Source organism: Schistocerca gregaria, unplaced genomic scaffold (genome assembly GCF_023897955.1).
Source record: "Schistocerca gregaria isolate iqSchGreg1 unplaced genomic scaffold, iqSchGreg1.2 ptg000043l, whole genome shotgun sequence".
NCBI lineage: Eukaryota > Metazoa > Arthropoda > Insecta > Orthoptera > Acrididae > Schistocerca > Schistocerca gregaria.
Window position 1 is genome coordinate 469,096 of NW_026061702.1, and position 14,417 is coordinate 483,512.

Here is a 14,417-nt window from a genome sequence, read left to right on the forward strand (position 1 = left end):
TGGACATGAGCTAGGACCTTAAGATTCTGCATGAAAGGAGGACTAGCAGCCGAGTTGCACGGGAGAATGTGAAAAGTGTTCATATGTAAAAAAAATACCTGAGAAATCCGTCCGTTTTCGTCATTTGTTATCGAATCGACTTAAAGCCAGATCGTCACATTGGACGCTCTTCTCTCTGAAACGGGTGTACTTATCGACTGCAAAGCTATGTCGCGTGTTGCCGTAGGCGGAAACAGGAAAAGCACCATAGTAGAACACAGATGAGGCTTCTAAGTTGATGTAATAGCCAGTAAGAAGTAGTCCAATTCAAGTTTTAGGTATCGATTATTGACTTTTTAGCTGGCTTTGGTGCCTTGGACATGAGCTAGGACCTTAATATTCTGCATGAAAGGAGGACTAGCAGCCGAGTTGCACAGGAGAATGTGAAAAGTGTTCATATGTAATAAAAACCTGAGAAAACCGTCCGTTTTCGTCATTTGTTATCGAATCGACTTAGAGCCAGATAGTCACATTGGCCGCTCTTCTCTCCGAAACGCTTGTACTTATCGTCTGCAAAGCTATGTCGCGTGCTGCGGTATGTGGAGACACTAAAATAACCATAGTAGAACACAGACCAAGCTTCTAAGTTGATGTAATAGCCAGTAAGAAGTAGTACAATTCAAGTTTTAGGTATCTATTATTGACTTTTTAGGTGGCTTTAGTGCCTTGGACATGAGCTAGGACCTTAAGATTCTGCATGAAAGGAGGACTAGCAGCCGAGTTGCAGGGGAGAATGTGAAAAGTGTTCATATGAAGTAAAAACCTGAGAAATCCGTCCGTTTTCGTCATTTGTTATCGAATCGACTTAAAGCCAGATCGTCACATTGGCCGCTCTTCTCTCTGAAACGGTTGTACTTATCGTCTACTAAGCTATGTCGCGTACTGCGGTATGCGGAGACACTGCACTCACCATAGTAGAACACAGTTCAAGCTTCTAAGTTGATGTAATAGCCAGTAAGAAGTAGTACAATTCAAGTTTTAGGTATCGATTATTGACTTTTTAGCTGGCTTTGGTGCCTTGGACATGAGCTAGGACCTTAAGATTCTGCATGAAAGGAGGACTAGCAGCCGAGTTGCAGGGAAGAATGTGAAAAATGTTCATATGTAGTAAAAACCAGAGATATCCTTCCATTTTCGTCATTTGTTATCGAATCGACTTAAAGCCAGATCGTCACATTGGCCGTTCTGCTCTCGGAAACGCTTGTACTTATCGTCTGCAAAGCTATGTCGCGTGTTGCCGTAGGCGGAAACAGGAAAAGCATCATAGTAGAACACAGATGAAGCTTCTAAGTTGATGTAATAGCCAGTAAGAAGTAATCCAATTAAAGTTTTAGGTATCGATTATTGACTTTTTAGCTGGCTTTGGTGCCTTGGACATGAGCTAGGACCTTAAGATTCTGCATTAAAGGGGGACTAGCAGCCGAGTTGCACGGGAGAATGTGAGAAGTGTTCATATGTCGTATTATCCTGAGAAATCAGTCCGTTTTCGTCATTTGTTATCGAATCGACTTAAAGCCAGATCGTCACATTGGCCGCTCTTCTCTCTGAAACGGTTGTACTTATCGTCTGCAAACCATGTCGCGTGCTGCGGTATGTGGAGACACTCAAAGCACCATAGTAGAACACAGATGAAGCTTCTAAGTTGATGTAATTGCCAGTAAGAAGTAGTACAATTCAAGTTTTAGGTATCGATTATTGACTTTTTAGCTGGCTTTGGTGCCTTGGACATGAGCTAGGACCTTAAATTTCTGCATGAAAGGAGGACTAGCAGCCGCGTTGCACGGGAGAATGTGAAAAGTGTTCATATGTAGTAAAAACCTTAGAAATCCTTCCGTTTTCGTCATTTGTTATCGAATCGACTTAAAGCCAGATCGTCACATTGGCCGCTCTTCTCTCTGAAACGCTTGTATTTATCGTCTGCAAAGCTATGTCACGTGCTGCGGTATGCGGAGACACTAAAATCACCATAGTAGAACACAGATAAAGCTTTTAAGTTGATGTAATAGCCAGTAAGAAGTAGTACAATTCATGTTTTAGGTATCGATTATTGACTTTTTAGCTGGCTTTGGTGCCTTGGACATGAGCTAGGACCTTAACATTCTGCATGAAAGGAGGACTAGCAGCCGAGTTGCACGGGAGAATGTTAAAAGTGTTCATATGTAGTAAAAACCTTAGAAATCCGTCCGTTTTCGTCATTTGTTATCGAATCGACTTAAAGCCAGATCGTCACATTGGCCGCTCTTCTCTCTGAAACGCTTGTACTTATCGTCTGCAAAGCTATGTCGCGTACTGCGGTATGTGGAGACACTAAAAGCACCATAGTAGAACACAGATGAAGCTTCTAAGTTGATGTAATAGCCAGTAAGAAGTAGTACATTTCAAGTTTTAGGTATCGATTATTGACATTATAGCTGGCTTTGTTGCCTTGGACATGAGCTAGGACCTTAACATTCTGCATGAAAGGAGGACTAGCAGCCGAGTTGCACGGGAGAATGTGAAAAGTGTTCATATGTAGTAAAAACCTTAGAAATCCTTCCATTTTCGTCATTTGTTATTGAATCGACTTAAAGCCAGATCGTCACATTGGCCGCTCTTCTCTCCGAAATGCTTGTACTTATCGTCTGCAAAGCTATGTCGCGTGCTGCGGTATGCGGAGACACTACAATCACCATAGTAGAACACAGATGAAGCTTTTAAGTTGATGTAATAGCCAGTAAGTAGTAGTACAATTCATGTTTTAGGTATCGATTATTGACTTCTTAGCTGGCTTTGGTGCCTTGGACATGAGCTAGGACCTTAACATTCTGCATGAAAGGAGGACTAGCAGCCGAGTTGCACGGGAGAATGTTAAAAGTGTTAATATGTAGTAAAAACCTTAGAAATCCGTCCGTTTTCGTCATTTGTTATCGAATCGACTTAAAGCCAGATCGTCACATTGGCCGCTCTTCTCTCTGAAACGCTTGTACTTATCGTCTGCAAAGCTATGTCGCGTGCTGCGGTATGTGGAGACACTAAAAGCACCATAGTAGAACACAGATGAAGCTTCTAAGTTGATGTAATAGCCAGTAAGAAGTAGTAGAATTCAAGTTTTAGGTATCGATTATTGACTTTTTAGCTGGCTTTGTTGCCTTGGACATGCGGTAGGACCTTAACATTCTGCATGAAAGGAGGACTAGCAGCCGAGTTGCACGGGAGAATGTGAAAAGTGTTCATATGTAGTAAAAACCTTAGAAATCCGTCCATTTTCGTTATTTGTTATCGAATCGACTTAAAGCCAGATCGTCACATTGGCCGCTCTTCTCTCCGAAACGCTTGTACTTATCGTCTGCAAAGCTATGTCGCGTGCTGCGGTATCCGGAGACACTGCACTCACCATAGTAGAACACAGTTCAAGCTTCTAAGTTGATGTAATAGCCAGTAAGAAGTAGTCCAATTCAAGTTTTAGGTATCGATTATTGACTTTTTAGCTGGCTTTGGTGCCTTGGACATGAGCTAGGACCTTAAGATTCTGCATGAAAGGAGGACTAGCAGCCGAGTTGCAGGGAAGAATGTGAAAAATGTTCATATGTATTAAAAACCAGAGAAATCCGTCCATTTTCGTCGTTTGTTATCGAATCGACTTAAAGCCAGATCGTCACATTGGCCGTTCTGCTCTCGGAAACGCTTGTACTTATCGTCTGCAAAGCTATGTCGCGTGTTGCCGTAGGCGGAAACAGGAAAAGCATCATAGTAGAACACAGATGAAGCTTCTAAGTTGATGTAATAGCCAGTAAGAAGTAATCCAATTCAAGTTTTAGGTATCGATTATTGACTTTTTAGCTGGCTTTGGTGCCTTGGACATGAGCTAGGACCTTAAGATTCTGCATGAAAGGAGGACTAGCAGCCGAGTTGCACGGGAGAATGTGAGAAGTGTTCATATGTAGTAAAATCCTGAGAAATCAGTCCGTTTTCGTCATTTGTTATCGAATCGAATTAAAGCCAGATCGTCACATTGGCCGCTCTTCTCTCTGAAACGGTTGTATTTATCGTCTGCAAAGCTATGTCGCGTGCTGCGGTATGTGGAGACACTCAAAGCACCATAGTAGAACACACATGAAGCTTCTAAGTTGATGTAATTGCCAGTAAGAAGTAGTACAATTCAAGTTTTAGGTATCGATTATTGACTTTTGAGCTGGCTTAGGTGCCTTGGACATGAGCTAGGACCTTAAGATTCTGCATGAAAGGAGGACTAGCAGCCGAGTTGCACGGGAGAATGTGAAAAGTGTTCATATGCAGTAAAAACCTGAGACATCCGTCCGTTTTCGTCATTTGTTATCGAATCGACTTAAAGCCAGATCGTCACATTGGCCGTTCTGCTCTCGGAAACGCTTGTACTTATCGTCTGCAAAGCTGTGTCGCGTGCTGCGGTATGCGGAGACACTAAAATCACCATCGTAGAACACAGATCAAGCTTCTAAGTTGATGTAATAGCAAGTAAGAAGTAGTCCAATTTAAGTCTTAGGTATCGATTATTGACTTTTTAGCTGGCTTTGGTGCCTTGGACATGAGCTAGGACCTTACGATTCTGCATGAAAGGAGGACTAGCAGCCGAGTTGCAGCGGAGAATGTGAAAAGTGTTCATATGTAGTAAAAACCTGAGAAATCCGTTCGTTTTTGTCATTTGTTATCGAATTGACTTAAAGCCAGATCGTCACTTTGGCGTCTCTGCTCTCGGAAACGGTTGTACTTATCGTCTGCAAAGCTATGTCGAGTGTTGCTGTAGGCAGAAACAGGAAAAGCACCATAGTAGAACACAGATGAAGCTTCTAAGTTGATGTAATAGCCAGTAAGAAGTAGTCCAATTTAAGTTTTAGGTATCAATTATTGACTTTTTAGCTGGCTTTGGTGCCTTGGACATGAGCTAGGACCTTAATATTCTGCATGAAAGGAGGACTAGCAATCGAGTGGCACGGGAGAATGTGAAAAGTGTTCATATGTAGTAAAAACCTGAGAAATCCGTCCGTTTTCGTCATTTGTTATCGAATCGACTTAAAGCCAGATCGTCACATTGGCCGCTCTTCTCTCTGAAACGGTTGTACTTATCGTCTGCAAAGCTATGTCGCGTGCTGCGGTATGCGGAGACACTAAAATCACCATAGTAGAACACAGATGAAGCTTCTAAGTTCATGTAATAGCAGGTAAGAAGTAGTACAATTCAAGTTTTAGGTATAGGTTATTAACTTTTTAGCTGGCTATGGTGCCTTGGACATGAGCTAGGACGTTAACATACTGCATGAAAGGAGGACTAGCAGCCGAGTTGCACGGGAGAATGTGAAAAGTGTTCATATGTAGTAAAAACCTTAGAAATCTGTCCGTTTTCGTCATTTGTTATCGAATCGACTTAAAGCCAGATCGTCACATTGGCCGCTCTTCTCTCTGAAACGGTTGTACTTATCGTCTGCAAAGCTATGTTGCGTGCTGCGGTATGTGCAGACACTAAAAGCACCATAGTAGGAAACAGACGAAGTATCTAAGTTGATGTAATAGCCAGTAAGAAGTAATCCAATTCAAGTTTTGGGTATCGAATATTGACTTTTTAGCTGGCTTTGGTGCCTTGGACATGAGCTAGGACCTTAAGATTCTGCATGAAAGGAGGACTAGCTGCCGAGTTGCACGGGAGAATGTGAAAAGTTTTCATATGTAGTAAAAACCTGAGAAATCCGTCCGTTTTCGTCATTTGTTATCGAATCGACTTAAAGCCAGATCGACACATTGGCCGCTCTTCTCTCTGAAACGGTTGTACTTATCGTCTGCAAAGCTATGTCGCGTGCTGCGGTATGCTGAGACACTACAAGCACCATAGTAGAACACAGATGAAGCTTCTAAGTTGATGTACTAGCCAGTAAGAGGTAGTACACTTCAAGTTTTAGGTACTGAATATTGACCTTTTAGCTGGCTTTGGTGCCTTGGACATGAGCTAGGACCTTAAGATTCTGCATGAAAGGAGGACTAGCAGCCGAGTTGCAGGGGAGAATGTGAAAAGTGTTCATATGTAGTAAAAACCAGAGAAATCCGTCCGTTTAGGTCATTTGTTATCGAATCGACTTAAAGCCAGATCGTCACATTGGCCATTCTGCTCTCGGAAACGCTTGTACTTATCGTCTGCAAAGCTATGTCGCGTGTTGCCGTAGGCGGAAAAAGGAAAAGCACCATAATAGAACACAGATGAAGCTTCTAAGTTGATGTAATACCCAATAAGAAGTAGTACAATTCAAGTTTTAGGTATCGAATATTGACTTTTTAGCTGGCTTTGGTGCCTTGGACATGAGCTAGGACCTTAAGATTCTGCATGAAAGGAGGACTAGCAGCCGAGTTGCACGGGAGAATGTGAAAAGTGTTCATATGTAGTAATAACCTGAGAAATCCGTCCTTTTTCGTCATTTGTTATCGAATCGACTTAAAGCCAGATCGTCACATTGGCCGCTCTTCTCTCTGAAACGGTTGTACTTATCGTCTGCAAATCTATGTCACGTGCTGCGGTATGTGGTGACACTAAAATCACCGCAGTAGAGCACAGATGAAGCTTCTAAGATGATGTAATATCCAGTAAGAAGTAGTACAATTCAAGTTTTAGGTATCGATTATTGACTTTTCAGCTGGCTTTGGTGCATTTGACATGAGCTAGGACCTTAAGATTCTGCATGAAAGGTGGACTAGCAGCCGAGTTCCACGGGAGAATGTGAAAAGTGTTCATATGTAGTAAAAACCTGAGAAATCCGTCCGTTTTCGTCATTTGTTATCGAATCGACTTAAAGCCAGATCGTCGGATTGGCCGCTCTTCTCTCTGAAACGGTTGTACTTATCGTTTGCAAAACTATGTCGCGTGCTGCGGTATTCGGAGAAACTAAAAGCAACGTAGTAGAACACAGATGAAGCTTCTAAGATGATGTAATAGCCAGTAAGAAGTAGTACAATTCAAGTTTTACGTATTGATTATTGACTTTTTAGCTGGCTTTGGTGCCTTGGACATGAGCTAGGACCTTAAGATTCTGCATGAAAGGAGGACTAGCAGCCGAGTAGCACGGGAGAATGTGAAAAGTGTTCATATGTAGTAATAACCTGAGAAATCCGTCCTTTTTCGTCATTTGTTATCCAATCGACTTAAAGCCAGATCGTCACATTGGCCGCTCTTCTCTCTGAAACGGTTGTACTTTTCGTCTGCAAAGCTATGTCGCGTGCTGCGGTATGTGGAGACACTAAAATCACCGCAGTAGAACACAGATGAAGCTTCTAAGATGATGTAATATCCAGTAAGAAGTAGTACAATTCAAGTTTTAGGTATCGATTATTGACTTTTCAGCTGGCTTTCGTGCATTGGACATGAGCTAGGACCTTAATATTCTGCATGAAAGGAGGACTAGCAGCCGAGTTCCACGGGAGAATGTGAAAAGTGTTCATATGTAGTAAAAACCTGAAAAATCCGTCCGTTTTCGTCATTTGTTAAAGAATCGACTTAAAGCCAGATCGTCACATTGGCCGCTCTTCTCTCTGAAACGGTTGTACTTACCGTCTGCAAAGCTATTTCGCGTGCTGCGGTATGCGGAGACACTAAAATCACCATAGTAGAACACAGATGAAGCTTCTAAGTTGATGCAATAGCCAGTAAGAAGTAGAACAATTAAAGTTTTAGGTATCGATTATTGACTTTTTAGCTGGCTTCGGTACCTTGGACATGAGCTAGGACCTTAAGATTCTGCATGAAAGGAGGACTAGCAGCCGAGTTGCACGTCAGAATGTGAAAAGTGTTCATATGTAGTAAAAACCTGAGAAATCCGTCCGTTTTCGTCATTTGTTATCGAATCGACTTAAAGCCAGATGGTCACATTGGCCGCTCTTCTCTCTGAAACGTTTGTACATATCGTCTGCAAAGCTATGTCGCGTGCAGCGGTATGTGGAGACACTAAAATCACCATAGTAGAACACAGATGAAGCATCTAAGTTGATGTAATAGCCAGTAAGAAGTAGTACAATTCAAGTTTTAGGAATCGATTATTGACTTTTTAGCTGGCTTTGGTGCCTTGGACGTGAGCTAGGACCTTAAGATTCTGCATGAAAGGAGGACTAGCAGCCGAGTAGCACGGGAGAATGTGAAAAGTGGTCATATGTAGTAAAAACCTGAGAAATCCGTTCGTTTTCGTCATTTGTTATCGAATCGACTTAAAGCCAGATCGTCACATTGGCCGCTCTTCTCTCTGAAACGGTTGTACTTATCGTCTGCAAAGCTATGTCGCGTACTGCGGTATTCGGAGACACTAAAAGCACCATAGTAGAACACAGATGAAGCTCCTAAGATGATGTAATAGCCAGTAAGAAGTAGTACAATTCAAGTTTTAGGTATCGGTTATTGACTTTTTAGCTGGCTTTGGTGCCTTGGACATGAGCTAGGACCTTAAGATTCTGCATGAAAGGAGGACTAGCGACCGAGTTGCACGGGAGAATGTCAAAAGGGTTCATATGTAGTAAAAACCTGAGAAATCCGTCCGTTTTCCTCATTTGTTATCGAATCGACTTAAAGCCAGATCGTCACATTGGCCGCTCTTCTCTCTGAAACGGTTGTACTTATCGTCTGCAAAGCTATGTCGCGTGTTGCCGTAGGCGGAAACAGGAAAAGCACCATAATAGAACACAGATGAAGCTTCTAAGTTGATGTAATACCCAGTAAGAAGTAGTCCAATTCAAGTTTTAGGTATCGATTATTGACTTTTTAGCTGGCTTTGGTGCCTTGGACGTGAGCTAGGACTTTAAGATTCTGCATAATAGGAGGACTAGCAGCCGAGTTGCACGGGAGAATGTGAAAAGTGTTCATATGTAGTAATAACCTGAGAAATCCGTCCTTTTTCGTCATTTGTTATCGAATCGACTTAAAGCCAGATCGTCACATTGGCAGCTCCTCTCTCTGAAATGGTTGTACTTATCGTCTGCAAAACTATGTCGCGTGCTGCGGTATGCGGAGAAACTAAAAGCACCGTAGTAGAACACAGATGAAGCTTCTAAGTTGATGTAATATCCAGTAAGAAGTAGTACAATTCAAGTTTTAGGAATTGATTATTGACTTTTTAGCTGGCTTTGGTGCCTTGGACATGAGCTAGGACCTTAAGATTCTGCATGAAAGGAGGACTAGCAGCCGAGTTGCACGGGAGAATGTGAAAAGTGGTCATATGTAGTAAAAACCTGAGAAATCCGTTCGTTTTCGTCATTTGTTATCGAATCGACTTAAAGCCAGATCGTCACATTGGCCGCTCTTCTCTCTGAAACGGTTGTACTTATCGTCTGCAAAGCTATGTCGCGTACTGCGGTATTCGGAGACACTAAAAGCACCATAGTAGAACACAGATGAAGCTCCTAAGATGATGTAATAGCCAGTAAGAAGTAGTACAATTCAAGTTTTAGGTATCGGTTATTGACTTTTTAGCTGGCTTTGGTGCCTTGGACATGAGCTAGGACGTTAAGATTCTGCATGAAAGGAGGACTAGCAACCGAGTTGCACGGGAGAATGTCAAAAGGGTTCATATGTAGTAAAAACCTGAGAAATCCGTCCGTTTTCGTCATTTGTTATCGAATCGACGTAAAGCCAGATCGTCACATTGGCCGCTCTTCTCTCTGAAACGGTTGTACTTATCGTCTGCAAGGCTATGTCGCGTGCTGCGCTATGTGGAGACACTAAAAGCACCATAGTAGAACACAGACGAAGCTTCTAAGTTGATGTAATAGCCAGAAAGAAGTAGTACAATTCAAGTTTTAGGTATCGATTATTGACTTTTTAGCTGGCTTTGGTGCCTTGGACATGAGCTAGCACCTTAAGATTCTGCATGAAAGGAGGACTAGCAGCCGAGTTGCACGGGAGAATGTGAAAAGTGTTCATATGTAGTACAAACCTGAGAAATCCGTCCGTTTCGACATTTGTTATCGAATCGACTTAAAGCCAGATCGTCACATTGGCCGCTCTTCACTCTGAAACGGTGGTACTTATCGTCTGCAAAGCTATGTCGCGTGTTGCCGTAGGCGGAAACAGGAAAAGCACCATAATAGAACACAGATGAAGCTTCTAAGTTAATGTAATACCCAGTAAGAAGTAGTCGAATTCAAGTTTTAGGTATCGATTATTGACTTTTTAGGTGGCTTAGGTGCCTTGGACATGAGCTATGACTTTAAGATTCAGCATAAAAGGAGGACTAGCAGCCCAGTTGCACGGGAGAATGTGAAAAGTGTTCATATGTAGTAAAAACCTGAGACATCCGTCCGATTTCGTCATTTGTTATCGAATTGACTTAAAGCCAGATCGTCACATTTTCCGCTCTTCTCTCTGAAACGATTGTACTTATCGTCTGCAAAGCTATGTCGCGTGCTGCGGTATGCGGAGACACTAAAAGCACCATAGTAGAACACAGATGATGCTTCTAAGTTGATGTAATAGCCAGTAAGAAGTAGTACAATTCAAGTTTTAGGTATCGGTTATTGACTTTTTACCCTTCTTTGGTGCCTTGGACACGAGCTAGGAACTTAAGATTTTGCATGAAGGAAGACTAGCAGCCGAGTTGCACGGGAGAATGTGAAAAGTGTTCATATGTAGTAAAACCTGAGAAATACGTCCGTTTTCGTCATTTGTTATCGAATCGACTTAAAGCCAGATCGTCACATTGGCCGCTCTTCTCTCTGAAACGGTTGTACTTATTGTCTGCAAAGCTATGTCGCGTGCTGCGGTATGCTGACACACTAAAATCACCATAGTAGAACACAGATGAAGCTTCGAAGTTGATGTAATAGCCAGTAAGAAGTAGTACAATTCAAGTTTTAGGTATTGAATATTGACCTTTTAGCTGGCTTTTGTGCCTTGGACATGAGCTATGACCTCAAGATTCTGCATGAAAGGAGGACTAGCAGCCGAGCTGCACGGAAGAATGTGAAAAGTGTTCATATGTAGTAAAAACCTGAGAAATCCGTCCGTTTTCGTCATTTGTTATCGAATTGACTTAAAGCCAGATCGTCACATTGGCCGCTCTTCTCACTGAAACGGTTGTACTTATCGTCGGCAAAGCTATGTCGCGTGCTGCGGTATGTGGAGACACTAAAAGCACCTTAATAGAACACAGATGAAGCTTCTAAGTTGATGTAATACCCAATAAGAAGTAGTACAATTCAAGTTTTAGGTATCGAATATTGACTTTTTAGCTGGCTTTGGTGCCTTGGACATGAGCTAGGACCTTAAGATTCTGCATGAAAGGAGGACTAGCAGCCGAGTTGCACGGGAGAATGTGAAAAGTGTTCATATGTAGTAATAACCTGAGAAATCCGTCCTTTTTCGTCATTTGTTATCGAATCGACTTAAAGCCAGATCGTCACATTGGCCGCTCTTCTCTCTGAAACGGTTGTACTTATCGTCTGCAAATCTATGTCACGTGCTGCGGTATGTGGTGACACTAAAATCACCGCAGTAGAGCACAGATGAAGCTTCTAAGATGATGTAATATCCAGTAAGAAGTAGTACAATTCAAGTTTTAGGTATCGATTATTGACTTTTCAGCTGGCTTTGGTGCATTTGACATGAGCTAGGACCTTAAGATTCTGCATGAAAGGTGGACTAGCAGCCGAGTTCCACGGGAGAATGTGAAAAGTGTTCATATGTAGTAAAAACCTGAGAAATCCGTCCGTTTTCGTCATTTGTTATCGAATCGACTTAAAGCCAGATCGTCGGATTGGCCGCTCTTCTCTCTGAAACGGTTGTACTTATCGTTTGCAAAACTATGTCGCGTGCTGCGGTATTCGGAGAAACTAAAAGCAACGTAGTAGAACACAGATGAAGCTTCTAAGATGATGTAATAGCCAGTAAGAAGTAGTACAATTCAAGTTTTACGTATTGATTATTGACTTTTTAGCTGGCTTTGGTGCCTTGGACATGAGCTAGGACCTTAAGATTCTGCATGAAAGGAGGACTAGCAGCCGAGTAGCACGGGAGAATGTGAAAAGTGTTCATATGTAGTAATAACCTGAGAAATCCGTCCTTTTTCGTCATTTGTTATCCAATCGACTTAAAGCCAGATCGTCACATTGGCCGCTCTTCTCTCTGAAACGGTTGTACTTTTCGTCTGCAAAGCTATGTCGCGTGCTGCGGTATGTGGAGACACTAAAATCACCGCAGTAGAACACAGATGAAGCTTCTAAGATGATGTAATATCCAGTAAGAAGTAGTACAATTCAAGTTTTAGGTATCGATTATTGACTTTTCAGCTGGCTTTGGTGCATTGGACATGAGCTAGGACCTTAATATTCTGCATGAAAGGAGGACTAGCAGCCGAGTTCCACGGGAGAATGTGAAAAGTGTTCATATGTAGTAAAAACTTGAAAAATCCGTCCGTTTTCGTCATTTGTTAAAGAATCGACTTAAAGCCAGATCGTCACATTGGCCGCTCTTCTCTCTGAAACGGTTGTACTTACCGTCTGCAAAGCTATTTCGCGTGCTGCGGTATGCGGAGACACTAAAATCACCATAGTAGAACACAGATGAAGCTTCTAAGTTGATGCAATAGCCAGTAAGAAGTAGAACAATTAAAGTTTTAGGTATCGATTATTGACTTTTTAGCTGGCTTCGGTTCCTTGGATATGAGCTAGGACCTTAAGATTCTGCATGAAAGGAGGACTAGCAGCCGAGTTGCACGTCAGAATGTGAAAAGTGTTCATATGTAGTAAAAACCTGAGAAATCCGTCCGTTTTCGTCATTTGTTATCGAATCGACTTAAAGCCAGATGGTCACATTGGCCGCTCTTCTCTCTAAAACGTTTGTACATATCGTCTGCAAAGCTATGTCGCGTGCAGCGGTATGTGGAGACACTAAAATCACCATAGTAGAACACAGATGAAGCATCTAAGTTGATGTAATAGCCAGTAAGAAGTAGTACAATTCAAGTTTTAGGAATCGATTATTGACTTTTTAGCTGGCTTTGGTGCCTTGGACATGAGCTAGGACTTTAAGATTCTGCATGTAAGGAGGACTATCAACCGAGTTCCACGGGAGAATATGAAAAGAGTTCATATGTAGTAAAAACCTGAGAAATCCGTCCGTTTTCGTCATTTGTTATCGAATCGACTTAAAGCCAGATCGTCACATTGGCCGCTCTTCTCTCTGAAACGGTTGTACTTATCGTCTGCAAAGCTATGTCGCGTGCTGCGGCATGCTGAGACACTAAAAGCACCATAGTAGACCACAGATCAAGCTTCTAAGTTGATGTAATAGCCAGTAAGAAGTAGTACAATTCAAGTTTTAGGTATTGAATATGGACCTTTTAGCTGGCTTTGGTGCCTTGGACATGAGCTAGGACCTTAAGATTCTGCATTAAAGGAGGACTAGCAGCAGAGTTGCACGGGAGAATGTGAAAAGTGTTCATATGTGGTAATAACCTGAGAAATCCGCCCTTTTTCGTCATTTGTTATCGAATCGACTTAAAGCCAGATCGCCACATTGGCCGCTCTTCTCTCTGAAACGGTTGTGCTTATAGTCTGCAAAGCTATGTCGCGTGTTGCCGTAGGCGGAAACAGGAGAAGCACCATAGTAGAACACAGATGAAGCTTCTAAGTTGATGTAATACCCAGTAAGAAGTAGTCCAATTCAAGTTTTAGGTATCGATTATTGACTTTTTAGCTGGCTTTGGTGCCTTGGACATGAGCTAGGACTTTAAGATTCTGCATAATAGGAGGACTAGCAGCCGAGTTGCACGGGAGAATGTGAAAAGTGTTCATATGTAGTAATAACCTGAGAAATCCGTCCTTTTTCGTCATTTGTTATCAAATCGACTTAAAGCCAGATCGTCACATTGGCAGCTCCTCTCTCTGAAATGGTTGTACTTATCGTCTGCAAAACTATGTCGCGTGCTGCGGTATGCGGAGAAACTAAAAGCACCGTAGTAGAACACAGGTGAAGCTTCTAAGTTGATGTAATAGCCAGTAAGAAGTAGTACAATTCAAGTTTTATGTATTGATTATTGACTTTTTAGCTGGCTTTGGTGCCTTGGACATGAGCTAGGACCTTGACATTCTGCATGAAAGGAGGACTAGCAGCCGAGTTGCACGGGAGAATGTGAAAAGTGGTCATATGTAGTAAAAACCTGAGAAATCCGTTCGTTTTCGTCCTTTGTTATCGAATCGACTTAAAGCCAGATCGTGACATTGGCCGCTCTTCTCTCTGAAACGGTTGTACTTATCCTCTGCAAAGCTATGTCGCGTACTGCGGTATTCGGAGACACTAAAAGCACCATAGTAGAACACAGATGAAGCTCCTAAGATGATGTAATAGCCAGTAAGAAGTAGTACAATTCAAGTTTTAGGTATCGGTTATTGACTTTTTAGCT